The sequence below is a fragment of the Chrysemys picta genome, chromosome 1 (genome assembly GCF_011386835.1).
Source record: "Chrysemys picta bellii isolate R12L10 chromosome 1, ASM1138683v2, whole genome shotgun sequence".
Lineage (NCBI taxonomy): Eukaryota > Metazoa > Chordata > Testudines > Emydidae > Chrysemys > Chrysemys picta.
In genome coordinates this window covers 279,172,110-279,199,743 of record NC_088791.1, presented here as the reverse complement: position 1 = coordinate 279,199,743, position 27,634 = coordinate 279,172,110, and positions in this window count along the sequence as shown.

Below are 27,634 nucleotides of genomic sequence, written 5' to 3'. Positions count from 1 at the left end.
AAAGTAGATGATTTCAGATCAGAGCTGTACTGAAGAAGAAGAAGAATGTCCAAGCAAGTTTTGCTGAGATACTTCCTGTCCCATTAACAAAAGCAGACAGAAGAAACAAAATTCTGGAAGTGAATCATTGGATAAGTAAATGGTGTAGGGTGGAACATTGGTTCACCTTCTACAGGGAGAGGGGGCTGCATAGTTTGGATGGCCTCCACCTCAGTAGAATGGGGACCAATTTCCTTGGGGATAGGCTGTCTTGAGTAGTCAGGAGGGGCTTAAACTAATAGCAAAAGGGGAGGTAAAAAGAGGGAAGATATGAGCACTCAGCCTAAAAATCAAGATGGTGAGATCAAAATGAATCAAGAAACCAAAGAACACAAAGAGAAGAAATATGTGAATTGCCTATACACTAATGCTAGTAGCCTGGGTAATAAAATAGAGGAACTGGAATTGATTACTTATTATCATAAATTTGATCTAGTTAGTATTTCTGAAATGTGTTGGGATGATTCGCACCACTGGAATGTTAAAATCAATAGTTATAACCTATTTAGGAAGGATTGAGTGGGCAAGAGGAAAGTGGGAGTGGCATGCTATGTCAAAAATTGCATTACCTGTTTGCAAGTCACTGATAACTTGGAAGGAAATGATTTTGAATGCTTATGGGTCAATGTCCTGATACACAAAATGGGGTATGAGTTGGTGCCTCCTATGAACCACAGAATCATACTAGGGAACAGGATGACTGCTTCCTTATGCACCTAATCATAAGGTGTAGAGGGCGGAAATTGTATGAGCATGGGTGACTTCAGTTTGAGTGACATATTCTGGCAATCTTATACTGCCAGTACTAAAACATCCTGGGAATTTCTAAACTTTATTGATAACAATTTACTAACTCAAAAAGAGTTGCAGCCAACAAGGGGAAATTCTGTATTAGACCTTGTCCTAATAGGTGAAGAGGAATTGGTCACAGAGCTAAAAGTTAATGGTAGCTTAGGTACAACTGATTATTTAACATGTGCAAGCAGAAAAACGTCCAGACCAGTAATATATATACTTGCTGCTTTAATAGGGCCAATTTTTAAAAGCTGAAAGCAATTACGATCCAAATCAGCTGGGATGAAAAATTTAATCAGAAAAAATTTGAAAGATAATTGGGAATAATTTAAGAACACATTATATGCCTCAAAAGCAGCAATTCCACAATTAAGGATGAAGGCCAGATTGGTTAAAAGAACAAAACAAAACAAAAAACAACCTGGTTTACTGTGGAAGTGAAGGCAGCCATAAAAATAATAATATACAACAAATGGAAGGGAAAAAATATACAACAAATGGGAAGTTGGTAGTAATGAATATAAATCAGAAGTTAGGAATAGTAGAAAATTGATAAGAGAAGCCAAGGGACATAAGGAGAAATCTATAGACTGCAGATTTAAGCACAATAATAAGGAATATTTTAAATATATTAGGAACAAAAAGACACCTAACAGTGGTATTGGTTCGTAACAAGATGTAAATAGTAGAATTATTAATAATAATGCAGGAAAAGCAGAAGTATTCAATAAATATTTTTATTCAGTATGATATAGTCTTATCTTATGATTGATAACACTCTTTCAATTCCACTAGAATCTCTGGAGGATGTTAAACAACAGCTAGTACAGATAGACATTTTTAAATCAGCAAGTCTAGCTAACTTACATCCAAGAATTTTAAAAGAGCTAGCTAAGGATCTTACTAGACCATTAATGTTGATTTTCAAAAAGTCTTGGAGCACTGGGGAAGTTCCAGAAGACAGGAAGAAAGCTAATGTTTTTAAAAAGGGTAAACAGAGTGACCTGGTTGGTTATTGGCTTGTCAGCCTGACATTGGTTTTGTGCAAGATAATGAATGGAGGGGCTGATATGAGACTCGATTAATAAAGACCTAAAATAGGATAATGTAATTAATGCAAATCAACATGTGTTTATGGATAGTAGACCCTGCCAAATTAGCTTGATATCTTTTTTGATGAGATTAAAAGTTTGGTTGATAAAAGTAATAGTGTTGACGTAATATAATTTGACTTCTATAAGGCATTTGTCTTGGTGCTACATGACATTTTGATTAAATAAATAGAATGATATATAAATAACATGGCACTCTTCAAATAGATTAAAAACTGGCTAACTGATCATTCTCAAAATGTAACTGTAAATGGGGAACATCATCAAGTGTGTCTATTCCTAATGGGGTCGTCGCTCTGTGGTCGGTTCTTGGCCCTAAACTATTTAACATTTTATCAATGACCTGGAAGAAAATATAAATCAATACTGCTAATATTTGCAGATGATAGGAAAATTGGGGGAGTGGTAAATAGTGAAGAGGACAGGTCACTGATCCAGAGGAAACTGGGCACAAGGAAACAATATGGCTAAATGTAAAAGTGTACATCTAGGTACAAAGAATTCAGGCCATACTTAACAGGGTAAGAATCGCCATACTGTGTCACATCATCGGTCCATCTAGTCCAGTATCCTGTCTTCTGAGAGTAGCTGATGCCAGATGCTTCAGAAAGAATGAAAAGAACAGGGCAATTATCAAGTGATCCATCTCCTGTCATCCAATCCCAGTTTCCTGCAGTCAGAGTCTTAGGAACATACACAGCATGCGATTATGGCCGTGATCATTTTGGCTAACAACCATTGGTGGACCTAGTCTCCATGAATTTATCTAATTATTTTTTAATCCAGTTATACATTTGGCCTTCACAACATGCCCTGGCATTGAGTTCCACACGTTGATGGTATGTTATGGTAAGAAGTACTTCCTTATGTTTGTTTTAAACCTGGTGCTTATTAATTTCACGGCTTGACACCCTCTTCCCCACCCCCGGCTCTTGCATCATGTGAAAGGATAAATGACACTTCTTTATTCACTGTCTCCACATGATTCACGACTCTATCATATCCCCTTTTAGTCGTCACTTTTCTAAGCTGAACTGTCCCAGAGCTTTTCATCTCTCCACATATGGAAGCTGCTCCATACTTCTAATCATTTTGTTACACTTCTCTGGACTTTTTCCAATTCTAATATATTGTTTTTTAAGATGGGGCAACCAGAAGTGCACTGAATATTGAACTTATGGGCATACCATGGATTTATATCGTAGCGTTAGGATATTTTCTGTCTTATTATCTATCCCTTTTCTAATGGTTCCTAACATTCTGTTAGATTTTTTTGGCGGCCACTGCACATTGAGCAGATGTTTTCAGAGAACTATCCACAATGATATCAAGATCTCTTTCTTGAGTGGTAACTGCTAATTTAGACCCAATCATTTTGTATGTATAGTTGGGATTATTTTTTACATTGCATGTTACTTTGCCATTATTAACATTGAATTTCATCAGCCATTTTGTTTCCCAGTCACCCAGTTTTGGAGATCCCTTTGTAACTCTTCACAGTCACAAAGGGGAACGTTATCCTGGGAAGTAGTGACTCAAGAAGATTTTGTGGTCATAACGGATAATCAGCTGAACATGAACTCCCAGTGTGACTAAAAGAACTAATACGATCCTGGGATGCATAAATGGGAATCTTGAGTAGGAGAACAGAAATTATTTTATCTCTGTATTTGGCACTAGTGCAAATGCTGCTGGAATACTCTATCCAGTTCTGGTGCCCATGATTCAAGAAGGATGTTGATAAATTGGACAGGGTTCATAGAAGAGGCAGGAGAATAAAGACAGGATTCGAAAACATGCCTTATAGCGGGGGTTGGCAACCTTCGTCACGCGGCCCACCAGGGTAATCTGCTGGTGGACCGCAAGGACATTTTGTTTACGTTGACCATCTGCAGGCACGGCCCCCCGCAGCTCCCAGTGGACCTGCAGGAAACAGCAGCCAGCGTGCCAAAGGTTGCCGACCCCTGCCTTATAGTGATAGAATCAAGGAGCTCAATCTATTTATCTTAACAAAGAGAAGATTAAGGGGTGACTTGATTACAGTCTGTAAGTATCTTCATGGGGAACAAATATTTAATAATGAGCTCTTCAAGTTAGACCAGGGATCGGCAAACTTTGGCATGCAGCCCGTCAGGGAAATCCGCTGGCAGGCCGGGACGGTTTGTTTACCTGCAGCGTCTGCAAGTTCAGCCAATTGCAGCTCCCACTGGTCGTGCTTTGCTGTTCCAGGCCAATGGGGGCTGTGGGAAGCAGCGCAGGCCGAGGGATGCGCTGGCCATGGCTTCCCACCACCCCCATTGACCTGGAGCGGCAAACCACGGCCAGTGGGAGCCGCGATCGGCCGAACCTGCAGACGTGGCAGGTAAACAAACTGGCCCAGCCCGCCAGGGTGCTAACCCTGGCGAGCTGCATGCCAGAGGTTGCCGACCCCTGGACTAGATGATCCCAATGCTCCCTTCTGGGTTTAGAATCTATGAAGTCAATGGAAAAACTCCCAATGATTTCAATCTGGCCAGGAATTCACCCTGTATCCTCATGTGTTTATTTTATTTACAAGTGAAATATTTAATACATGTATTAGCATGAACAAGTGTTGAGCTGACTTGCCTACAATACAAAATATTTGTTTTCATGTTTACTTGTCCCCTTGTGTGAGGGTAGGTGATATTGTGGGGGCTCACTATGAATGTGAGGGTAGAGTGGTAAGAGGGGGCACTACTGCTATTAGGTGATGGGAAGGGGAGGATATCCAGCTCCAGGCTGGGAAGAGGCATCCTGGGAGTTCCTTGGCAGCTGGAACCTGGTGCCCTGTGCCTGCCCAAGCAGCTGGCATAATATGTGTGCTGATGCCTTGCTGCCCAGATGCTGGTGCTCTGTCCCCCACCCTAGCTGCTGAAACAAGCGGTCTTGTCCTTCTCCTGGTCTGTGTGTCTCCATCAGGACCATCTATGGCTGGAAAGTGAAGTAATGAGAGCTGTTCCTACCTGCTTCCTGTCAACCAGTGTGACCTCGGGTCTATGGTGACTACTCCAGCCTCACCTTCCGATCCCATTCTTTCCTTCACATCCTTTTCCCCCTCGGACTCTTGCCTCTGCACACACATGCACTCCTTCATCAGAAACATTGCCAGGTCCAGTTTTCACCTCTGTGAGATATTTGGGGATAGAAAATATTGGGGGGGGGTAAACAGAAATATACATTAGTCCCTGCAGTATTTCCATTGAGGGGGCACTGCTCCCCGGCCGTCTTTCTGTTGCCCCTGCATCCAGCAGTTGTGTCTTGGTTTTGCTGAAGAGGCTGTCTTTCTGTTTGTACTGTGTCTAGGACAGGGGCATGCTAATCTTTGATTATAGGTGCTACTGAAATATAAATATAATAATACATAATAATAATATTAATAATAATAAAATATAACCAGTGTTTCTTTTTAACCAAAAACTATTTTAGAAGTGTAGTAATGCACTCTAGGGTGTGCACAATCCTGAAATTCACATTTTTGACATATTAAAGGCATTTTGGTTGTTCTTTCATATATAGAAATGCTCCTAGTATGATTTTTTACTGTCCGATAAGTAAACATACACTTTGACATGTTTTTGCTTATTTTAAAACTGCTTATCACACACACACATAGATAGATAGATAGATAGATAGATAGATAGATAGATAGATAGATAGATAGATAGATAGATAGATAGATTGTTTAATGATCAAGCAATATATCTTCTAAATTGCTGTTAGACATTTCGAAAGATGCCTTCACTGGTATATCCTTACTGCTGCTCACATATTAAATAAATGGTCTTTTTTTAATCTGATCTGCTAAAGTCAATGGGAATTTGGAAGTAATTAGCGTGTATTTTCCTAAAACATGAACAGTTAATCTGTGAACATATCTTCCAAATGTGCTGTGTAACTGCCAGTAGCTGATTCAGCATTGCCAGTGTTTATTAATACCCAACATAAACTCACTTTGTAATAAGATATATCTAGTACAGTTTCAGTTTCCATATTTTTAATGCATTATTTTAGTCTCTCAGTTTATCAATCCCTGAATATGGAACACAGGAAAAGTATGAATAAGTATATATATGTAACCCTTCTGCCAGGTGAAGCCGGCAGCAACCAGAGCTGGGTTCAATCTCTAGGGATTCCTTTTTAATAATATAACACAGAAGCAAGTCCCCACTCAGTAAATTGAGAACATTACATACCACCCCTGGGCACTTCTGACAGGCAACACTTCTCCACTCACAAGCGCAGAGTCTGAGTGTAGAAAAGAAATTTTTAATGAAAGGAGAGAAGTCACACAACATTAATTAGGGAAAACGTGGCAAGCAGGATTCAGAAACATAAAACTGTGACCAGGACACCCACCTCCAGAGTGTGTGGGACAGAGTCTTCTGCCTCATATTCTTGAATTCTACAAACAAAAGTTCTTTTACCATGCCCTTCTCTGCTCCCTCTCCATACCCCACTCACAGTGGTTGTCCTTGGTCAGTGAGGACCCTGGATTCAGAAGTGCATCTGTGTGAGTTCACCTCCCACCTGGGAAGAAGGCATCGTGGCTTGCTCCACCAGCTGAGCACTTGCTCTGGCTGGCCACCTCACCGGCCACTGTTCCTTTCTGCTGGCCACCCCACCAGTCGACTGCTTGCCACTTTTGTTGGCCATCCATCAGTCACCTTCTGTTGCTACCTGCCTCCCTGCTGTGACCTCTGTAGGTTAGTCTCTTAGTGATTTTTAGCTCTCGGCAGGATGGGCAGAAACACTGTCCTGGCAGAAGTGATTTCAGCTCTTATTGAGTACTTAAAATAAAAAAAGTCTTCTATTGAAGCTTATTTAGCTCTATCTTTGAACAATGGGGAGGAACAGATTAAGCCATACTGGGGATCATTAGGGAGAATCCACATCTTCTGGCTGGGACACTTGTCCACACTCCTACTTTTACATAGCTCTGGCATTCGAGCCCCTGGCTTAACGAGTTCCTTTCAGCTAAGGGTGACCCCTCAGTTGGGACAAGCTCAGCATAGTTTTCCTCCTCTTTACATACAATGAAGATAACAACATTGATAACAACATTTCACTACCTCCTGCATTCAGTTCTAATGTGATTTTTAACCCAACACCAAACAAAGCTGATCACTTGTAGCTACCCAGCTTCTGTAAGCTAGATACTTATGCATAGTATGTGAGTTAATTTAAATACAGTTGCTCCTAAAGTCTCTCCCCCGCCCCAATTAGCTGTCAGAGGAGAGTTCACTCAGACCCTACTTACATATATATGATTATTAACTATGGTCCAGAAATTATGTTTTGTCCTTACATGAGGGTGCAGAAGAAGCCTAACATGTCCCATATAACTGTCAGGGCCAGTGCAGTAGGGGGCATAAGCCATACCTAATGTAGCAGTCTAGAGGTGAGCTAACTGTCCCTGCAGACTGGGAGCTCAAAGAGGCAGAATTTCTCCTCAGCTCCACTAGTGCATAAGTGGCATAATTTGTCCCTGTCCTAATAATTATTAGTAAATTATAGGCCTCATCCAGTGCCCACAGAAATCAATGAAAAGACTCCGAGTGATGTTGATGGGCTCTTGATCAGGTTCTATACTTGCAACAGTTAAGATATTTCAATATAAACTAATTTAATAAATAAAAGATATAAATTGAAATGTCCAGTAGTTGAAAAATACTTCAGACCATTTATTTGACTTATCAGTGACAAGTGTATTGGGTAAAGACATTCAATTTCTTTGGCTGCGTCTAATTAATAATGAAATAGGCGCCCAGAGGCAAAATAGCTCTAATCCCCTGAACTTAGATGCAATCAAAGAGTTTACCTGACCTTGTCAAACTAATGGTTAATTCATTTTTATTCTTGCCCATGAAAATCAGTACGATGTAGCAATTTGATACTAAAAACAATAGCAACAAATGATCTAAGTTATCTTAAAATATTCTTGCTACAAAATGTTTACTTGCTACAAAGTTACTTTAAGGTTTCTTGAAGGCTATTTGATCACTCAGTATTTCAAAAATTACTTACCAAGTGACAAGGGATTTAAAGTAGCTTTTTAGAACATGGTAGCTTGTTTAGCCACTGCCATTTGTTCCATGGCAGTTACATTTTAACATGCTGGCCTATTTCTCAGTCACTCAAAATTCTATATTAGTTAGAAGTTACAGTTCTTCTTTCTCTTGCCAAGATACATTTCTGTTCATTTTCACTTTTGAAATACAGAATAATATTCATCTCCCTGTTTTAGCTCGCAGTTATTAACTTGCACAATTATTAACCTCTAACATGCATGAGAGGTAAAGGTGAATGTTCTACTTTTAAGGGCACTGAAAGTTCACCCATTGAGGTTAATAGCTCATCAACTAAAGAGTAGGAGGTTAATTACTAGTGCCAACAATTATATATAAACTTAAACAATGTAAAATATGTGGGACCAAATTCATCCCTGGTGAATATCCATTATTTCAGTAGAGTTATAGTAGGGATGAATTTGGCCCACTGTATCTACATAGTAGCACTTGTAGACTACAAGGGATTCAAAGAAAAAAATAGAGTTCAGATAATGATGTTGTTGGCTGACTGTCTTGTTTATATGCTTATGATGTGATGATAGTTTATTATATTATAAGATTAACAAAATATGACAGCTGTTATATTTTTCTATGGCAGTACTAGTTTTGAAACTGCCATATGTTCACTGGACTTTATGCTGTGTTGTGCTTAATAATGTACTTGTAAGTATAAACAACATGTTGTGTTTTCTAATTAATCCATGATAAATGCATGTCCAAATCAGATTTCAACGATATAAGATTAGTCTAATTCAGTCTATTTGCTGGCTTTGCTTAGCAATGGCAGAAATAGAGCTATTGTTATTTTCTCATCTATTTACATACTGTAATATTGACCACAACTTCCCATATTGTTCTTTTTTTGCATATTCAGAAAAGGTAATCTATTTTAAGTAGGGCTGTCGATTAATCACAGTTAACTCACACAATTAACTAAAATAATCGTGATTAAAATAATTAATTGTGATTAATCACAGTTTTAATCACATTGTTAAACAATAGAATATCAATTGAAATTGATTAAATAATTTGGATGCTTTTCTACATTTTCATATATATTGTATTCTGTGTTGTAACTGAGCTCAAAGTGTATATTATTTTTATTACAAATATTTGCACTGTAAAATTTTAAACAAAAGAAATAGTATTTTTCAATTCAACTCATACAAGTACTGTAGTGCAATCTCTGTCACTAACGTGCAACTTACAATGTCGACTTTTTTGTTACATAACTGCTCTCAAAAACAAAACAATGTAAAATTTCAGAGCTTACAAGTCCACTCAGTCCTACTTGTTCAGCCAATCACTAAGACAAACAAGTTTGTTTACATTTACAGGAGATAACGCTGCCCTTTTCTTATTTACAATGTCACCAGAAAGTGAGAACGGGCATTTGCATGGCACTTTTGTACCTGGCATTGCAAGTATTTATGTGCCAGATATGCTAAACATTCATATGCCCCTTCATGCTTTGGCCACCATTCCAGGGGATATGCTTCCATGCTGATGACACTCACTAAAAAAAAATACATTAATTAAATTTGTGACTGAACTCCTGGGGGGAGAACTGTATGTCCCCTGCTCTTTTTTACCTGCATTCTGCCAAATATTTCATGTTATTGCAGTCTCGGATGATGACCCAACACATGTTCATTTTAAGAACACTTTCACTGCAGATTCAACAAAACATAAGGTACCAATGTGAGATTTCTAAAGATAGCTACAGCACTCGACCCAAGGTTTAAGAATCTGAAGTGCCTTCCAAAATCTGAGAGGGACGCTGTGAGGAGCATGCATTCAGAAGTCTTAAAAGAGCAACATTTTGATGCAGAAAATACAGAACCCAAACCACCAAAAAAGAAAATCAACCTTCTGCTAGTGGCATCTGACTCAGACAATGAAAAAGAACGTGTGTTGGTTTGCACTGCTTTGGATTGTTTTCGAGCAGAACCTGTCATCCGCATGGATGCATGTCCTCTGGAATGGTAGTTGAAACATGAATCTTTATGAATTTTAGAGCATCTGGCACTTCCCATTATAACACCTTATTTTCAATTGCTTCTAACTTTCCTAAACTGTAACCATTCAAACTGAAATTTTTCATGCTGGGTGTCTGCCTCAGACTAAATTGTATTGGAAAATTTCTTCCAAAACCATTTATTTCTGAGAATCAAGCTAGGGATATATGCTGTTTTTCCCATGTTAAAACAATTCTGGTGGCTTTTTCTTAGAACAGCTCTAGTGCCTCCATGCTTTGGAAGAGGGACTTTAAATCTGGCAGGGCTGGATGTCAGTGATGGGACTTTTGCTGTCCCTGTGAACGTCCACCCAAATTTGACCAAGTAATCAGACTTTGAAAAATCACAGTTTGGATATGCACTCCTCTTGAGAGCTTGGAATGTAACCCAAGATTCATGAGTCTCACCATATCTCAGCTGTCCACAAACATTGGTAAAAATCACTGGCAAAGTGTCTCATCCCATCTAGTGTTGGTCCACATAGAGGTTGACAACCAATTGTAACTATCAGTTACTCTATTAGCTCAAGTAACAGAGGTCTGTGCACTGGATCTAAAATTTCCATCCTTTCTGATAAGCTGTCAATAGGTGTCAATAGGATGCCAGCTGATACCATTTCTGGGTGTGTGTTTTTTCAGTTTGCTTTTTAGAAAAACTACAAAATTGCAGACAAAAACTCCTTTAAAAGTGTATTATTATGGTTGCAAAGTCAAGTGCTCAAAAGTTAGGAAAAAGCCAGAATTTAAGGTTGCCTGTGCAACCTTAATTCTGCCTACATGTGCATATGCATTAGGATACAGCCTTTAACTACATGATCACATACTATTTTTGCCCACAGGACCCCTAGCTCCGTCAGTACACAGGAAGAGACAGAGAGATCTCTTCTCAGCAGAAGGGCTTTAAACCATAACTCATGGGATCTGAGCTTTCCTCATTGAGGGTGTCAGAGGGTATTTATACTTAATTTTAAAAGCTATAACACTTTAGAGGCAAATTGAAAGCATATATGTAGATATGTGAATGTATAGAAGATGCAGAAAATGCAAGCTTTCTGGAGCTTAAGAAGAATAAAATAGAACATCTGCTGTTCTTTTCTATGTAGGAAAGTAAACAGCACTGCAGTCACCTTGAAACTCTGGAGAAAAGCTGACCAGAAAAAATAATACGATACACTGCCCTTGAGGAGCATGTGTGTAAGAAAGAAAGATTTAAAGGGGAAACTAGGACTGACAGAACCATTGTTAAAACTCTACATTGCGAGACAATGACAGATGACTGCATGGTGCTCTCCCCAAATCTATATGTGAAGAGGTCCTTACTCTACCGACAGTTACAATGAGTATTTGGCACAACAACTTATTTCTGTTTTTCTATATACTCAAAGTAACATTTTGGAAGAGTGATGAACTTCATTTTTTAAAGATTACTGGATAGATATATGTCCTATTAAATGCAGTTACATATAGCTCATGCCAAACAGTTACTGTTATTAAGACTTGTATTGTTATCTCAGAAAAATGGAAAGTTTAATTCCCTGTGTCAGACCATAGTTCTGATAACTCATGAGGACTGTAGTCCATTTACATGTTTATATATAGACACTCATTTCCTTCTTTCTGCATGACCTAATACGAGTTATATCTTTTATATTCAAGTAGCTATTTATTTACTATATAGCTCTTTATTCATACTGATCACCAAAGCATTTTGGAGGAAGATAGTGGCGCCAATCTGCAAAGCAAGAATTACTTCATAATGGATGGCAATATACTCATCCAGACATTGAATGAACCCAATGGGGGTGTGCATAACAACTTGCATTTCTGCTACATAATCACAGTTCTTCGTGTAGATTCAACTATATATTCTACTTCAGTGTGTGCACGCCCAGTGCACCAGAGCCAGAGAATTTTTTCTAGCATTACCCATAGAGTGGTGGCGCTCATGCCTCGTGGCCATACCCTCTCCCCTGGCTATATGAGGTGGCTCTGACCCATCCCTCGGTTCCTTCTTACTGCCTGTGGCCGGAGTCAGAGTTTGTTGTGGTTCTTAATGGCACATTCTCACACTGTCTCCCAGTGTCTGTTTCTAGTTTTATCTAGTTAATTAGTATGCTTAGGCTTGGTCTACACTACACAGTTAAGTCGATGTAAGGCAGCTTACCTCAACCTAATTCTGTCAGTGTACACACTACAGCCTTGTCCTGCCAACATAAGTACCCTACTACACCGACATAATAACTCCACCTCCATGAGAGGCATAAGGCTTATGTGGATGTAATTAGAGTGACACAGTGTCTGTGTAGACCAGTGGTGGGCAACCTGTGGCCCATGGGCCGCACGTGGCCCGTCAGGGTAATCCACTGGTGGGTCATGAGACAGTGTTTACATTGACCGTCTGCAGGCATGGCTACCAGCAGCTCCCAGTAGCCACAGTTCACCTTTCTTGGCCAATGGGAGCTGTGGGAAGCGGCATGAACCGCAGGCACGGTCAATGTAAACACAGTCTCGCGGCCCGCCAGCGGATTACCCTGATGGGCCGCGTGCAGCCCATGGGCTGCAGGTTACCCACCACTGTTGTAGACACTGTGTTGCTTACATCAGCTGTTGGCTGCCTCATCAATTTCAGGGCTCCATGCTGGAGCTGTAAAAAGACAAGGAAGCCAGGCAGCTGGAACCTGGGTGCCCCCAGCGTATATCCAGGACATCGAGTACTTGCTGCATCTACAGTCATGAGTCTTTGTGCTGAGCTCATTCAGGATGGATCTGCTGGTGATTTCAGAATTTCATCCATCCATCATTCATGAAAGACCAGTCTTTTCCAGCACTATGGTAGCAAGATTCTTAAAAGGCCTTCTTCATCTCCATCCTCTGGTCCAAGAGCCTATTCCTCTATGGGAACTTAACACAATCCTGGTGGCATTAATGGGAATGCCCTTTCCACTTTCCCTTTCCCTTGGCCCTTTCCACTTTTATGTCAAAAAAATGCTTTCCTGGTTGCGATAACATCCGCAAGTAGAGTCCCCGATTTGTAGGCAGATTTCCTTATACACAGTACTCCAAGGACAAAGTAACTTTACAGCTGCACCAACATTTTTGTCTCAAGTGGTCTCCCAATTTCATTTGAACCAGGAGGTATATTTACCTGTGTTTTTTTCATAAGCCGCATTCATCTCTGGAGGAGAAACATCTACATACATTGGATGCCAGGCGATGTCTAGCTTTACAGGACTAAACCATGTTGTGCTTCACCTCATCTGTTTGTGTCATTTGTGGAACATACAAAAGGGAAAGAGGTCTCTTCACAAACAATCTTCAAATGGATAACATCCTGTATCAAGTATGCATATGAAATAGCTTCAAATACTCATCCTCGATAGGTGTGAGCTCATTCTACAACAGCACAAGCTATGTCAATAGTGTTCCTCAGTGACGTCTCAATACTGGACATTTGCAGGGCCACCACATGGTCGTCCATACATACATTTACAAACCATTATGGCATTACTGCATCTTCCAGAGATGATGCAAACTTCAGAAGTGCGATCCTGCAATCGTTTAGATATAATCTGAGCTCCACCTCCTGTGGTATTGCTTGTGAGTCACCTAAGTGAAATACTTGGCTCCATTTACTCAAAGAAGAAGAAACAGTTGCTTACTGTAAGTGTGATTCTTCAAGGTGTGATGTAGACATGTATTCCTTGACCCACCCTCTGTCCCCTCTGCATCGGAGTCTAGTCCAGGGATTGGCAACCTTCGGCACATGGCTAGCCAGGGTAAGCACCCTGGCAGGCCAGGCCGGTTTGTTTACCTGCTGTGTCCACTGGTTCGGCTGATTGCGGCTCCCACTGGCTGCAGTTCGCCCGCTCCAGGCCAATGGGGGAGGTGGGAAGTGGTGGCCAGCACATCCCTCAGTCCACGCCGCTTCCCACAGCCCCCATTGGCCTGGGACGGATAACCGCAGCCAGTGGGAGCTGTGATCAGCCGAACCTGCGGACACGGCAGGTAAACAAACCGTCCCGGCCCGCTGGGGTGCTTATCCTGGCAGGCTGCGTGCCAAAGGTTGCTGATCCCTGGTCTAGACTCTGAGCATTTGGTGTGAAGAAACTGAGGGGGGTTAGGGTGGTGCTGCCTCATATAGCCAGGGGAGGGGCTATGGCCATGAGGCACAAGCGGCACCCCTTTATGAGTACTGCTATGCAAAATTCTCCAGCTTTGATATGCTGGGCGCGCACACAACTAAGTGGAATACACATCTGCATCATATCTTGAAGAACTACAGTTATAGTAAGTAACCATTTTTTTACCTGATCTTGACATAAGAGAATGGAAAACAATAAACCAAAAAAGCAAAGGAAGCAGAAAGTAACCAGGCATATATCCTTAAGTACACACTCTATCGGCTTATAATGGCTTCTGATCAACACCCTACCATGGTCATCTGGTTTGGAGGATTGCTGCTACTTGATTTTGTATTAGGTTTAAAAACACCATTGTCTCATAAAGTGACCTTTAGTACTTGCAAATATACCCCCACTGTTAGTGAACTAAATCTGCCTTTCATAATGGGGTTAACCCATGCCTAAACAAAGATCTCACTGTCTCATTTATTAATTATTTTATTAAATATTCTATAATTAATAATATTTTTTTTCTATTTTGGCCTCCACATGCAGGCATTTGGGGAGACTGTGCCTGAAAATGGAAAAAAAAATCATGATAGATCATGACTGAACAGGATGAAAGAGGAGAAAAGTTTGGACTCCGGGAGATTGCTGAAACTGTCACGATGGGATCTTTAATAACCATGAGGGGCTGGAACATTGTCGTCATGTCCCTTGCTGAAGAAGGGCAGGTATTGTTATTTATTTATATGACCCACGCTCTTCAGAGTTCTTTATTTTGGCTCTTTGGGCTCCTGGCATTTTGGGGAAGTCCCCTCACTTCCCCCTTCCCTCCAGTACCAGTCTCTCTCAGTGGTTAGGGCACTAGCCTAGGACTTGGGGGGTTCAGTTCCCTGCTCCATCACAGACTTTCTATGTGATCCTGGGCAAATCACTTAACTTCTCTGTGCCTCAGCGCCCCACGTGCACAATGGGGATCACCAGCCCTGCCTGACAGGTGTTGTGAGGATAAATACATTAAAGACGTGAAGTGCTTGGAGATCTACTGATAAAAAGTGCAATATAAGCAATAGATATTAATATTCCCTAAATGATCCCGCTTTGCTGCTGCCACCAGTTTGAGCCTGGATTGAAGTTCCTTGCCAGCCCGCTGCTAACGAGAACATCCAGGAGTGGTCTCTCTTTTATGATGCAAAGATATTCCTCCCAATGACAGTGCCCAAAGCTGTTTCCATGATCCTACAGGCCCTGTGGGAATGTGCTCCTGGGGGAGTTGCTGGATTCAGGACAGGCCCACAGCTGATAAACGGGTACAGAGAAGGGCCACTAGGATGATCAGAGGAATGGAAAACCTGTCGTATGAAAGGAGACTAGAGGAGCTCGGGTTGTTTAGCCTGACCAAACGAAGGCTGAGGGGGGATATGATTGCTCTCTTTAAATATATCAGAGGGATAAATACCAGGGAGGGAGAGGAATTATTCCAGCTCAGTACTAATGTGGACACGAGAACGAATGGATATAAACTGGCCGTGGGGAAGTTTAGGCTTGAAATTAGACGAAGGTTTCTGACCGTCAGAGGGGTGAAATATTGGAACAGCCTTCCGAGGGAAACGGTGGGGGCGAAGGACCTGTCTGGTTTTAAGATTAAGCTAGATAAGTTTATGGAGGGAATGGTTTAATGGAAAAACATGATTTTAGTCAAAGGAATACCGTGCCATGGCAGGTAAATAGTATAATGGCTAACAAGGGTCAGGCTGGAGACTCTTGCCTACATGCTCGGGGTTTTACTGATTGCCATATTTGGGGTCGGGAAGGAATTTTCCTCCAGGGTAGATTGGCAGAGGCCATGGAGGTTTTTCGCCTTCCTCCGCAGCATGGGGCAGGGATCGCTAGCAGGAGGATTCTCTGCCAATTGAAGTCTCTAAGCCACAGGATTTGGGGACTTCAACAGCAGAGTCAAGGGAAAGGGGTTGGGACGGCTTTGTGGCCTGCATCATGCAGGGGGTCAGACCAGATGATCATAATGGTCCCTTCTGACCTTAAAGTCTATGAGTCTATGAGTCTATGAGATGAAAAGTTAAATTGAACTTAGTGGCCATTGGCCATTTCTGCCCTGATTTAAAACTTCATGCAAGCCCATTGTTTGCCCATGGTATAAATCAGGGCAGAATTTAGCCTTATATATCAGAATATTATAAGAGGGGGTATAGTGATTTAAGTTCCTACCGTCTTTGCCTATGAAAGAAGCTTAACACTAAAGCAGTTGTATTAACATTGATCTCATTTATGATGCTTAGTTTTGTCACTAGTATTTCTGACATTTTGTGGAAAGCTGATGTATCAAGGGCACAAGACCAAACCAGATAGTTTCCTCAAGGGTAAGGCCAAAAACTGTTTGGAGTATTCAGTGCTGTGTACACTTCTCTAAACTAAGTAGATGACATGAAGTAGAGCCATAATAAGGAATTGTATATTGTCTAACTGTCCAGAAATTTGCTACAATACAAACATTTATGACTTATAGAATTCCAGTATTAAAATGGCTCCTTTCTATAGATTTAGTCTGCTTGTGCCAAGTCACACACAGGGGAGACAGCCAGTACCAGACGACCTGTGCTGCCAGGAGAGAATAGTCAGCCTCTGTGGAGAAATATAGGGCTTCCATGGGTGATCCAAGATCTGCACTGATCTCAGGTAATCCATTGATTTAAAGGCCCACATCCCTTACTCACTCCATGGAGGAACAAAACTACACCTCAACTACAATCTCAACCTAGGAAACAACAGAGAAGAAATCACATGAGTCAAAATTCACAGAATCTGTTTCTCCAAAGCCTTGAATCTGGTATAGTTCTGTACACTTATGTAAGTCACAAAATGGTAGTGATTTACATTCACTTTGGACAGCTGTAAATGATTGCGCATAATGCAAGGCAATAGAGAATTGGGCCCACAGCTTCCTGACCCTTACATACATTTTCCCACATAGGAGAAAATATGGCCCCTATTGTTAGACTGATTTCTAAGCACTTTTCAGGTTCCTTGCTTCCTTTTTAACAGTAGTCTTTCAAAAGTGAAAGTCTCACTCTTTTCTTTGTTGTTTGTTGAAGCAAATGGACATTTCTAGGAGCGCTTCCAGAAAGACTGACTTGAGCTTTTCATGCAAATTGTGTTTATTTTTCACATTGATGAGCAAGTTAAATTAAGGTCTTATACCAAAGATGACTAAAGAATGTTTTAACTTTTTTTTAAAATGTGACCTATCTATTATTGAGATATAATGCTGGAGATGTGTGAGGAGATAGGTGCGTGAGTTTGTGCGTGCATGTATGCAGGAAGTTCCCATGTATGTGAATAAAACTGAAGTCCTTTCAAAAACCTAAAAGAAAACAATTTTAAATGAAGAACATAAAGTTAACATATCCTGCTGTGTTAGCAATCAGTCCTTTTGATTGCTAGTTGCTATATTAGTAGTACCATAGAAGGCCAGATCCTCAGTTGGACTAGATTGGTGTAGTTGCATTGACTTCAATGGAGTTATGCCCATTTACATCAGCTGAGAATCTGACCCAGTTTCTAGGCCAATCCTTGCAAAACAGAGTTATTTGTTAATGCTAATCTTGCTGATATTAAGTATAATATATATTTTCATTATGTTCCTGTTCCTTCTATCTCATAATAGTTTTCATCATCTTTTTGCTCCTACACATTTCTTTTTAAGGTTCTATCAGTGACTAAGGAAGGAAAATATCCCTGATTCTGTCAAGGAATGGATGAGACTGTCCTTGATTAAAGCATTGAGTTTTCTGTCACTCTATGTTTGCAGAATTTTCTGCAGCATGAACAAACAATTTTCTATTCTAATACAATATTCAGTCTTGTTTCACTCTTCTTCGTTGGCATGATTCTGTTTGGAAGTTAGAATATCACTGTTTTTTTCATGAGACTCTTCTGTGCCTTTTCCACCCTTTCAGGATGCTGTAAATTACATTTGGGACAGGGTGGCTCCATGACTGAGCGAGCAGAAAGGTAAATAAAATTCTGATTTTCGAAGGTATTGGTTATCTGCAATTCCCATTGACTTCAAAGGGATTTGTGAATGCTCGGCACGTCTCGAAATTAGGTAAATGTTACTTAGGAGCCTCATTTTAGAATTGATAACATTTGAAAATTGTGGGATATAGAATTACTTTTAGGATAAATTTTTGTGTGATTCTTTTGAAAGAAGAGATTTGCGGACTGCTAATTAGCAAAATATTGTTAAAAAAGTTGAAAGTGAAAATAATTTTGAAAACAGAATTTCCAACGCCCTCCTGAATGCATTATTTGCTTTGCAGCACTGAAAATATGTTATAATAGGTTCCTGAATTCATAATATTAACAGTTAAATAAACACATAGAGCTTCTTCTAACACTATTAACTTCTCCACGTTACAACGTTTTGTAGTTTTGTAGCTAAGCAGTAACATTGACAATGTATGGACTAGGAAAATGTGTTAATAAACATGTTTAACATGAGCTATCAGTGTGACTGTGTTGCCGGCACAGGGGCCCGAGGATAGCAACAGTGAGGTTCGGTGCCCGGAGTGCTTCACGCCAATAAACATACCGGGGTGGAGAAACAATCAAAGTTTATTTGAGATCTCAAAGTGGTGCAAGGAGACAGGCAAGTCTCAAATCGAGCACACCAGCAAAAACAGTTTCTCTCTTCTTTATACATTTTACAACTAAGCCCCCCCTCTCTCCCCCTCTCTACCACCTCCCCCTACTCCCCCTCCCCTCTCTACCGAAGGCCTGTTTATACATTTAAGCAACTAAATCATTCTAGGGCTATAAATCTAGCTTGTTAGTAACTTCTCTCTAAACAGTTATTTGGTCCTGTTTACCCTTAGTTTATTACCCCTTCCCCAGCTAGAAACATGCAAACCTCATCATTATTGTTTGGTACCTGAAATGAGCAAGGTAGTAATTGCTAACTAGCTGTTTACACATTCCAATACCTGTCCTTGGTTGTTAAGGCCGATTAGAGTTAAACATGGAAGGACAGAGTTTAAACATGGAAGAACTCTGGCTCAGGCAGGCATAGTAACCCCAACAACTGTGTAGCCAAAAGGTCTAATGTCCTTAGATGCATAAACAGGGGAATCTCAAGTAGGAGTACAGAGATGATTTTACCTCTGTATTTGGCCCTGGTGCAACTGCTGTTGGAATACTGTGTCCAGTTCTAGAGTCCATAATTCACGAAGAATGTTGATAAATTGCAGAGTGTTCAGAGAAGAACAATGAGAATGACTAATAGATTGGAAAACATGTCTTGTAGTGAAGATTCAAGGAGGTCAATCTATATAGCTTAAAAAAAGAAGGTTAAGGAGTGACTTATTACAGTATAGAAGTATCTACATGGGGAACAAATATTTAATAATGGGCTCTTCAATCTAGCAGAGAAACATAAACATGATTGGATGGCTGGAAGCTGAAGCTAGACAAATTTAGGCTGGGAAATAAGGTGTAAATTTTTAATGGTGAGAGTAGGGTGACCAGACAGCAAACGTGAAAAGTCAGGACAGGAGGTGGGGGGTAATAGGATCCTATATAAGAAAAAGACCCCAAAATCGGGACTGTCCCTATAAAAGCAGGACATCTGGTCACCCTAGGTGAGAGTAATTAACCATTGAAACAGTTAACCAAGGTTTATAGTGGATTCTTCATCACTGGCAATTTTTAAATCAAGATTGGACTTTTTTTTTCTAAAAGATATGCCCCAGTTATTATTTTGGGGGAAGTTCTGTGGCCTCTGTTATACTGGGAGTCAGACTAGATGATCACAGTGGTTCCTTCTGAATTTGGAATCTATGAATCTATAACTGACATGATTATGAACAAGCTCTGCTACCTAGTATAGATAGTGCAACTTTTGTTTGAAAACACATTAATTGGTTAACTCTGAGCTCCTTTCCTCTGTCTACAGCAGGTGGACCATATTGTTTAACATGGTAGTTAACACATTTTAAAATATGACCTGTTTGTCTTGTCTAGACATCACCATGATCATCTGTGATGGGGCTTAACCCCCATCACCTGCAAGCCAAGCCAATGCACCCAACTAGTCATGCTCTGTACCTGGGTGGATGAGTAGCCAATCGGCTCCCAGTCTGAGGTGGCAGAGCTAAGCCACAAGAAGTAGCCTGAAGGAGGTCAATTGGGGGACAGACCACAGAGGAGACAGGTCTCTCTGGCTGAGAGAACCCCAGGGTGTGGGTAAGAGACAGATATAATGGAGACAGCTTACTACAGGGGACCTAGAGCCAGAGGTAGACAGCCAGCAGGAGGTGCTGTAGCCTAGGATCCCAGTAACATTACACCCACACACAAGGGGGCACTCCAAGGGTGAATGTGCGCCCCATATAATCTCTAAACATGGTTCATGTCTTCACACAACATGGTTAGTAACTATGGCAACTAACTGTGTATGGCCTCCACCACCAGCCTAGGCTAGCACATACTTTTCTTCCTGTAACCATTCAGCGTGCTCATTTCTGTAAGCTGGACAGGACCTCCTAACAGAGCTTGTGTGAGTCGCTTTGCTGGTTCTCCTTTCTCCCTGCTGTCTGTGTGGCAAGACAGAACATAGTGCATTGCCTCATATACTGCTTGTGGTGTTTTTTAGTATAAACTTGAAGCAATCTGTCAAGTGCTGAAGCGGTATGAGTAGAGCTAGTCAAAATATTTTTCTCAAATATTTTTAAAAATAATGTCCCTTTTTCATAAAATAATTCAAAATGCTAATTTGTTTAGCTCAACTGTAAGTATGGGATAGCTGCCTAGATGTTATCAGAATGCATTGATTCTCACATGGTTAGGGATGATAACCATGGAAGTGCGAACATGGACCAGTTCCTGTTCTAAGGCAGAAGAGTTGCCATATGGACTCGAATGATCAGTGTTTGTTGTAAATGGGTCGGAGGAGAGTGTCACAAATGGGTTACAGCAACATGGTTGACTTGCAATATGCATAGGGCATAAAGGGTAACATGATATGTGAAGATTTAGCCACACAACACTATCCCCATGGACTGTACTGAAATATATCCAAAAAATATAATTGCAGTTTACTGGTACGGCAACAAAAAAGGGTGTCATGATAAAAATCAAGGGGAAAATCTCATTTTTGAGAGCCATGGAGATTCTCTATACATTTTCATTTGTCGGAGTGGATCACAGAACTATCTGTGATATGAATTAGAAAGAAAGACTATGTGAATGGGCAGGGAGGAGCTTCTTATGCTATACCTAAATAAGAAAGTTCCATGCCTAATTCCCATTAGTAATGATCAAGAGAGAAATCAAAATGATTATTTTAATATGCTTTTCCCCTCTCCCCCAAATTTCACAGCTGTTCTCGTTTTAAAGTAGTAATATTGATAATAATTTTTCCAGGTTAACATTATACTCATTTAATATACTACAACCCTAGGGAAAGGGACATTTACGTGGCAGCTCTTAAATGATTCTACTTTCTAATTCTGCAAGTAAAATCAGATGATCTCCCAAATGGGAAGGACTAATTAAAAATTAGATGTCTTCCCAACTTCTTTAATTTAGAATAAAAGACTCAAAACTAGGGTGTCACAGTCATTCTGTGGGGATGGCTGAATAGCTCTTTTAATTAGGTTTCAGAGTAGCAGCCGTGTTAGTCTGTATCCGCAAAAAGAAGAACAGGAGTACTTGTGGCACCTTAGAGACTAACAAATTTATTAGAGCATCTTTTAATTAGGGTTCATGAGCTGTTGGTCTACAAAGTTAGTGCCGTCATTCCACAGCACAAATCTAGTTGATGTAAATAGGAGTTTTGCAAGAAAATGTAGGAAAGTCCATTCACCTTCTATCTTCATCCTTTCCTGGGAATTGTCTGGGTATACCGCAAGAAGGAGAGAAGACTTGTTACGGGTTTAATCAGGCTGCAACTTTATTATAAGGATGTCTGGGACTACCCAGCAGATAAAGTGTACAGTGCAGGCAAATCCATGCTTATTTAAATCAGTTCTCCAGGGCTTTCGCCAGCCCCCCTTCATTTAATCCATGCTTATTCAACTCAGTTTTCCGGAGCTTTCACTTTTGTTTCCATTCAGGTCCCCCAGCCAACCCATGGCTTGGACCTTACCATCCACCAGCCTCGTAAGAGTGTTAAGGAGGGCTATGAGAACGGAGGGGGTTGGCTTCCTGCCGTACCAATCATAGGAGTCCCAAACTCCCTGCCTCCTCCCCTACCCCACCGGGTTCCCAGACATCTGCAAATGGCCTCTTGGTTGGCAGCCCTACTTGGGAGAAAGAACCCATTATCCCATGTGTGATCGTCATAGGGCACCAGCAGCTGCATTGTCCTTGACCTTGTACTGCAGCAACCGCCCTTAACTGAGGGCCACATAGGTGACCCATTCTCTGGATCCTTGTATTGACAAGACTCCTTAAAAGAAAAAAAAATAAACAATTTGTAAGCTGGGGCCAAAATTCTGCATTTCGCCAACCACATGACATTCCGAGGTTCCAGAGAGCCCGCAGCTTCCGTAAGTGGGCAAGCTGGAAATGAGACAAGGTGTCTGCTATGCCATTATCCAGGCCTGGCACATGCTTGAAAGAAAAAAACAGATGTTGACGGTTAAGCATTGGAGAACAAATGCCCTTACCAACTTTCCAATCCTTTGCGATCTGGAAGTTTGGCGATTGATAACCTGTACCACTGCCATATTGTTGCACCAAAGGCACACACGTATATTAGCCTCAAATTAATAACCATTTGTTCCTCCACAATGATACCCCCTTAAATTAACTTAGAAAACTTTTCCGCACCCACAAGTCCTACTACATCTGTGTAGTGACTCGTATGTAATTGTGTGTTCTGGCTATGCCAGCCGTTGCCAGTGCCAGCCAGGCACAAAAAGCCCGCCCCGGGACAACAACCCTGCAAGCAAAGTACAGCTGACAGCCCAGGTAGGTTAATGTAGTGAAAGGGCCTTCTGTTTTGTCCTTCACTAGGGGTTTCCCCAACTATTTAGCCAGGGCCTGAAATGTGTGCAACAGGTGAAAACACTCCTTTGACCCAGTTCGCCCTGCGAACAAAAATTGTGCAAATAATGCACTATTTGGTTTAATCCCACTGACTGCCCTACTGCCTAGTGCAACATTGTACGAAATTTCTGAAAAGATGCACAAGATACTGAACAGCCCATGGGCATAACCTTGTCTAAATAAAATTGCCAGCGGTAGGCGTCTTGCAAACATCCCTGTATTTACAGGGGTTGCAAAAACAACCACCATTATTACATGCCCAGCAAATACTATTACGTGCCTGGGGCCCCTTTCACACTTGTTGTGGTATGAACAAACCCCTGGTGTCCTTGGTGTTATGCCCTTCAACTACAGTGTGTGGTGCCACTTTAATACAGTTTGTGTTGCTGCCCTTAATGGAGACTGCTTATAACATGCCCCCAAACCTATTGTGTGCCCACCTAATTATATCTGTATAATTAACAAAGGCAGGGCTGCCGTCTGGATAGGCCTATACCATAACACCCATATAGACGATGAGGGCAGCCTCCCAAATTTTTTCATGTTCTAGGCAATGTTGGCCTCTTGGGCAGTTTGCTATTTTTTGCTTGCCTTGCCCATGTTTACTGTTTGTTAACACCTCCCTGTGCAATAGGGATAATATAGATGAGGAAGGTAGCCTTCCCATTTTGTCCATGTTGTAGGCACTCTTGGCCCTCTGGGCAGTTTGCTCTTTTTCTTGCCTTGTCCAGGTTTACTGTCTGTGAACAGCTTCCTGTGCCATAGGGATATTATATCCAGGAATTGGCCTGTGAGGATTTTATATTTAGTTGCACTGAATAGGTGAACTCCCTTGCCTTGCTTCCTCCCCCTCCCCAGCACAAAGCAGGAGGAAATTAGATTTGGAATAGGTATAAAATATATCTCCAAGCATTATTGCAATGTTTCTTTATTTGTCTCTTATACATAGTGTCAATTCTGCCCTCCTTAACATTGATGCAACTTCTGGGAGTTGTGACCATGCATATAGGGTAAAATTGGAACCAATTTATTCATAAGATAATTACTATTCATTCAAAATATTGTTCATTTTAATTGCGGCTGGACGGTTGCCCAAAAAGATTATATTTGGATTGTTTACACATCTTTTGATTGAGTAAGGTATATCTTTCTGAATATGGATCCAGATAGTACTGTCTTTCTTAGCATACAGACATCCAACCTGAACCAATAGTTTTAAGACAGAGGTCGGCAACCTCTGGCACGTGGCTCCCCAGGTTAAGAACCCTGGCAGGCTGGGCCAGTTTGTTTTCCTGCCACATCGGCAGGTTCGGACAATCGCGGCTCCCACTGGCCTCGGTTCGCCGTCCCAGGCCAATGGGGGCTTCAGGAAGCGACGCGAGCCGAGGGATGTGCTGGCCGCGGCTTCCCGCCTCCCCCATTGGCCTGGGACGGCGAACCGCGGCCAGTGGGAGCCACGATCGGCCGAACCTGCCGATATGGCAGGAAAACAAACTGGCCCGGCCTGCCAGGGTTCTTAACCTGGGGAACCGCGTGCCAGAGGTTGCCGACCCCTGTCTTAAAACTATTGGTTCAGGTTGGATGTCTGTATGCTAAGAAAGACAGTACTATCTGGATCCATATTCAGAAAGATATAACTTACTCAATCAAAAGATGTGTAAACAATCCAAATATAATCTTTTTTGGGCAACCGTCCAGCCGCAATTAAAATGAACAATATTTTGAATGAATAGTAATTATCTTATGAATAAATTGGTTCCAATTTTACCCTATATGCATGGTCACAACTCCCAGAAGTTGCATCCATGTTAAGGAGGGCAGACTATGTGTAAGAGATAAATGAAGAAACATTGCAATAACGCTTGGAGATATATTTTATACCTATTCCAAATCTAATTTACTCCTGCTGCCAATATTAGAGAATAATTAGTAGAACTCATTGTCAGTGTCTGTATTTTCTGACTCTTAACATCGTATTACTCCAAGTCATTCCGAGAGTAATTAATTTAGTTTTGCTAGTGTTTACAATTATTATGCTACATGCTAATAAATAAACATGATTACATTTTCATATTGCAATATGGTTTGATATGTTAATAGTGTTATTGGCATGCACATTTGGAATTTATATTTTATCCTAAAATATATAAAAATATGTTGGAAAAATATTAACACAAAGGATCCATTTGAGTTTTTAGACATTTAAAAGTAAATTCTATCTATCTATCTATCTATCTATCTATCTATCTATCTATCTATCTATCTATCCTCTCAAAATGATCTTAAAGTTTACAAAATAAAACCAGGATCAACCAGAAATACTAAGTGAAATGATTCTGATATCCCTAAACATCTGGCATACAGTACAAATTAGGAGGAGACCTAATTTAACACAACTGGAGTTAATTTTATACCTGTCGCCATGACGTATACAAAACTTGTAAACATCCTTTCCCATGATAGTTTCAGGTTAGAATATCTCATCACTCAAATAAGAATTATTTTGAAAAAAACTTAACACTTTCAATGCTATGTACTTGAATATTTGTTATTCAGAAAATTAATTCGTTTTAAAACCAAACAAGCCACAGAGAACTAGAACCCCATATGTGAGCTCAGATTTTTGCATTTCATGCCCAGATTTTGTGGTGGTTTGGGGCAGCTTTACACTGCTGTTTGCTGCTAAAGCAGTCCTAAAGCTGGTTTAACTTGCCACAAGAGGATTCCAGTACTGGGAATCCTTGAGTGGTATACAGTCATGGTAGTATTGTCTCCTTGGGCTTCATAGTCTGAGCTCCAGCCCAAACTGCAACTTTGGAGTGTTGCCTATTCAGCTATTTTGAGCTTGCTAGTGTGAGCTGCAGAGGTCCGAGTCTGTCAACCCAGACTGGAAGGCTCACTTCAAAATGCTGTGTAGACATACCTTAAGTGACTGGGTATACCACACTACTCAGCAGCTGTAATAATAACACAATTAACTAAAAATGCTGGTAGTTGAGAACGTGTAACTGTTGGGTTTCACTCAGTGGTAGAAGTGCTGTAGGAGAGTATGCTCTGAAAAAGATAGCAGATAGTAAATTCACCAGAAAACTCGGCCCCAACAACCTATGTCTGGCACAGACATGTCTATGATTTGTCCCTCCATATTTGATTCCAGTACTCCCTTACACCATTCACCTGTCCACAGTGTGGCCATTTTGGTTTCATAACTGTACTGCCTTTGCTGCTTTTCCTTTCATTCAAACTGTCCAAATAATAACATAAAATACAGGCTTTCCAATATTTTCATCAGAGAGCAGGCACTATCATAGAGTACATTATCATCTCTGGAAAAGAAAAAATAAGATGGAAATATAACTGGACTAATTTTGCAAGTGTTATATTCAGACTCCAATGAAACTATCCTGTTTACACCATCTGGATCTGGTCCATCAGCTTTTGAATTGAAAGGATATCACTTTTTTGAAGGTACTCTTATAAATCAAAACTTGATATGCCAATGTAAATAATTTAAAATCCCATTACAACCAAAGAAGCAAACGGTATGCACCTTTGTTACATACTCAAAACCATATCAAGAAGGAAAAAAATGGCAAAATGATTACCACAGTACCTGTTTTTCTACAACATGTAGTGTGAGGTGTTAGAGAGGATTTGAGTTATATTTGCTCTGGCATTTGTCTGCCACTATAAGCATCCCAATGTGACCCATGTAAAGAGGAAAAAAAATACACTACTCATTTAATTTAATGGTGTTGCTATACATTTTAAATACCTTATTTTATGGGCCCTTTGGGTGACATAATATGTTACAGTATCTTCATGTACAATGACACAACACACAACTTATGCTCCTTTTGGTGATTTGTTTTATATTAAAGTAAGCAACCAGTTTATTAACTCCTTCATCCAGATTTACTCCTGTGAGAGGGTCGATCTGATTCCAAAGAATTTTCAGGCGTGAGGAGAGTTAGTTGGCAAAAAAGAACATAGCTTGGTCAAATCTGTTCCCTGATGGTTGATAATGGAGCATAACTTAACTATCCCAATAGTGTCAGTTTTCAAATTTGAAGTGGGACTGCTCAACACAGAATTCAGCTCCTGAGGAAGCCCTGTTGCGATTGGCTAAGAATCCTGTGTTTCTGCTAGATTGCCTTCTCTGAGATGGGTGCAAGTGTATAACTGAGTTAATGCTACCTTCAGTACCATTAATTTAGATATAGATAACTGCCGCTTATCGAGGACAGCAACTCAGGAGAGGGACTCCTGCCTCTCCCAAGTCTTCACCTGAAAATACTATATAGCCTGATTCCCATTCAGGTTTAGAGATGGCACTTTCAGGTTCTTGGCAAAGCTGGGGATGATACTGGGTTCTGTAACTGCTCCTCACCA